A 4,166-nucleotide genomic window follows, 5' to 3' on the forward strand; every position below is an offset into this window, starting at 1 on the left:
ATTCCAATGCTGCCTCACAGGGCAAAGGCATCTGTAGCTGCCCATAGCTGTGTTAGCCGGTAAGCACAGATAATGTGGGCTACCCACCATGTGGCACTTTTGTGCGCATTCTGGAGTTCATCGAGCTGCTTGATCACCCCTGCCCATAGAGTGCTATTAGCTCTGTAGGCACAGTAAATGAAATGTTTTTCACAGTAGTGAAAATGAACAAGTGCTCATAGCTTGTAGAGCCCATGTTTCCTGGGTGTTTTTGTGTGAGCAGGGATCACTAGTGACTTGTCTCGTGGGACCAGTTGTACTTCCACAACATCTCACAGGTGAGAAATATCTGCACTACCTGTGGGTGACCCTGCCTCACCGCTGAAGAGTTGCCTTTACTGGTGCAAAGGGTGATGCAGTTGCTATATGATGTTGCTACAACACACAGCCATCTTGAGAGTGTAGCTAAAACACTAGTACTGAAAGAAAATTCTCACTTGCCTGGTGTGTTCTCATTTGTGCTGTCAATCATTGAAATCTACACTGTCAAAGATCGTTTATCTCCACCCTCGAGTAGGTGCCTCTCCCTTGGAAAGCATTTCTGGTAAAGTGTCCATATAACCACTTTCTCTCCTCATCCTCTCAGGGATCATTTCCTGCATTAGTCCCCATTTAGCAAAATCACCCAAGTTTATATGGAAAGTAGCATAATGTTTTGTCAGGCAGCACACCATTCAAATGGCTTCAACAACAGCACAAAAATCCCCGTATTAAATGCATTTTTATTCTGAAATCTCTTTTCATACTTACTAAAGAGTTATATTGCAGAATTTGTCTCATAGAAATCTGCTATTCTGATGCAAAAGAAATCATAGTTCGACTTTAAAAATGAATCCCTGTTCTTAGTAGTCATTAAGTTGTAAAAACATATTGGTCTTTGTTTCATGAACTGCTGATCACAATTTGTCTACGAAAGGAGATACTGCAAATATTAACTCACAATGGCAAAGTTAGTTAAATTGAAAATGCAAGTCGTTTCCAGAGCAAGTTCTTATGAATATGCGTATCAAGAAACTTTGAACATTCCAATTTACATTTTCCGTCATCCTGTATTCTACTACCTGCTGTGAAGGTTGCAACCTGCTGCATGCAGAACTGTGTTTTTTCTAAAATAAATGACAGTCTACTTACAGAAGTCATCCAATTATTTTAGAGCAAATTTAATATACTTTCCCTTTGTTTGATATACTAACAGCCAAAGTTGCAAAATTCACTTTTTTTTTTTTTATTTATTTGACGACTAACTTCAACTTACCTGAAACCACTTTCAACAATCCAGGTAGACAAAACAGTGTTTTTTTCCATAACAGCATGCAAACCATGTTAAAATTGCACATACATGTATATGAAAATCAAGTTTTTCTATTATCAATTGCAAGGCAAACATACAACTGCCATTCCCACTGTTCATAGAATTACCTGACACTGATATACTTGTAGGTGCAATCTCAACATGGTTTGCATGCTATTACAGAAAAATATTGTTTTCCCTGTGTGGATGATTTGATAATTGGTTCAACGTAACCCCAAACTGGTCATCAAGTAAATAGAAAACACTTAATTCTGCACCTTTGGCTGTTTCTATATCAAACTGGTTAACATAAGTTGCTGTCCTGTTACTAACCTATCATGCTGAAAAATTCACTTTCTCTTTGGCCAGTGCATCTTTAGTGGCCCTGATTATTGCACCTACATCATCAATAAGAACAATTATTTCTGTTTCAGTGGTATAATGCAGCAGGTTGTCTAAATATAACACATTGACCAGTATCAAACTCTTTGAAAGTAGATTCCCCCTTCCCCATTCAAATATGACTCTATATCAAAACTAACGGACCTGCCCTACATGAGTCCCTGGATCTTTACTAGTTAAATCTGAAGAAAACCAATTATTACATATGCCTATAGTGCCAATAAAAGTACACTTTGCGAAAAGAATGTTTTAATATGTGTAAAAAAGTGTCTTAGATGGCTCACAGAATATACTAATAGGTGATATTTTATCATTTAAATACTTTATTATGTTATTTGTAAATTGATAAATGGCACTTGCAGTGAAAGGACCTTTCCAGAATCCAGATTGACCACTAAAACAAGAAAGCTGAATATGAATGGATATAACTCATTATCCAGTTACTGCAGGTGACATATGGAGAAAGGATTTGCCACTTTCATTAAGGGAGGGAGGTGAACATAAAAATAGGAACACTGTTATTCTTAGATTTTGCTTTGAACAGTGTTTTGAAGCTTGAGCACAGAGCAAGAAAAGCGCAGAAAGTTGACAGTTAAACTCATAATATATAGGACACCAGTAAATAATTTTGTAACATTGGAAGCTGAAGAAGTTAATTAAAATTTGTGCTGCGGCTGGGACTCAAACCCAGGTCGTCTTGCTTACTAGGCAAATATGCTGACCACTATACCACCACAGCATTATGGTCAACATAGCTGCACGAACTACCCAAGTCAAATACCCTCTCCACCACAAACTCCAATTCACAGCTCCCCTTATATTGTCACTATTACCAGGGCTCTCTGACATTGGCATAGCACCCCAGCATTGGACGTAATGGAAAAGTGCAGTACTACATGTGATCATAAAGACCTTCAATTAAATTTTCCCTGAGACATTTAAATCTCTAATTTGTCTACAATAACGGTGGAAGCTGAAGAAGTGAATTAAAATTTGTGCTTTGACTGGCCCTCAAACCTGGGTCTTCTTACTTACTAGGCAGATATGCTGACCATTACACCATCGCAGCATTATGGTCAACAGAGCTGCATGAACTACCCAAGTCATATACCCTAGTTATTCATAAAACAACTTTATGTGTAACTGAACTTTTTAACTTCCACACAAAAAGAGGTATAGTAATAAATAGTAAATTTTTCAATTTAAATATTTTAGAATTATACTTGAGTCCTTTGTCATTCCACATACTGTAATCAAATTCCTCTCACCCAATCTGCAGCAAGCGTTACTTGAGCCAACAGCATCACTATTGATAACATTTTTATGGAAGTATCAAGACATAAATTATTCTGTAACTGATGGTTTCTCAGATCATATCTCTCAAGATGAACAGGTAAACTACATTAAATCTTACCATTACATCAGCAGCACCAATGCATAATTCATGGATAATTGGATGATGACCATCAAGTTGCATCTGTGGTAGCAGCCTTCCTCAAACAGGGGCAGAGTGTTGTGTGGTAAACTGAGGTAACAGACCTGCTGATTATTGGACTCAGTGGGATATTATCCATACACACCCTTGCATTGTGACAACATTCCTCCATGCAGACTTCACAAACTGCATCAAGGCAGGCAAGCTAGCTAAATCCTAGTGCCAGGGGTGGAACACTGCTGAGGCAGCATGCTGTAAACAGCAGTCTGCTGAAGTAGTGAGCTAATGTTGCAGTGCATTGATCCTGTACATGACCAAGGGGGTCCCTGTCACAACAAAGTTTGGCACAGCCACCAGAAATACTCACAGCTCAGACCCAGTATCATTTGTCTTCGACTAGTACTGACGCCAAGCCATGTTAAGTGCCAACCGACGGACCCAAGTGAGTCAACCACCTTCATCTAAGTCAAGCCACTACATCCACTAGCTGCCAGTCTGTAAGCTGCTGTTAGACCTGATGAGTACAAGCCTTCAGTTAGAGCTACCAAGAGGGACCACCTCCAGTGTGACTTCATCCAGTCTGAGTGTTTCCAAAAGATCTTGGGGTTGGAGCCTGTGTGTCGGTGCAGGACAAGCTAGACCGACTGCTTGAGCAGCTGCCTGTCCACTCCACACAAACGTGATTGCTAGCTATCAACACCTGATGTTTGCCCCAGGTCCACGATGTGCATGTTAACACTGCCGCTTCGCAGAGCCAGCACTCCTACCTGGTGACCGTGAACTGCTGCAGTCAAGCATATGGCCTTCTATTATGCTGAGGTAGTCACTGTTGCCTGGAGACCACCACACAGCATCAAGTCACCACCTTCAATCACTATATGAGCATCTTATTAAATATGAAAATGTATTTTCTAACTGAGCTCAATTTATTTCATGACAGTCGAGTTGTTGCTGTTTTATGACCCATTGCCCTGCATATGCCATCCTGTGTTAAGGGGT

At 39.8% G+C, this 4,166-nt stretch overlaps 1 non-coding gene across 1 annotated transcript; it reads right to left on the minus strand.

Annotated features, from left to right (window-relative positions):
• Positions 1-2,398: 2,398 nt before the first annotated feature.
• Trnat-agu (transfer RNA threonine (anticodon AGU)) lies at positions 2,399-2,471 on the minus strand. Its single transcript has one exon. It is a non-coding gene; the product is annotated as a tRNA-Thr (tRNA).
• Between the last annotated feature and the right edge of the window lie 1,695 nt (positions 2,472-4,166).

Source organism: Schistocerca serialis, chromosome 1 (genome assembly GCF_023864345.2).
Source record: "Schistocerca serialis cubense isolate TAMUIC-IGC-003099 chromosome 1, iqSchSeri2.2, whole genome shotgun sequence".
Lineage (NCBI taxonomy): Eukaryota > Metazoa > Arthropoda > Insecta > Orthoptera > Acrididae > Schistocerca > Schistocerca serialis.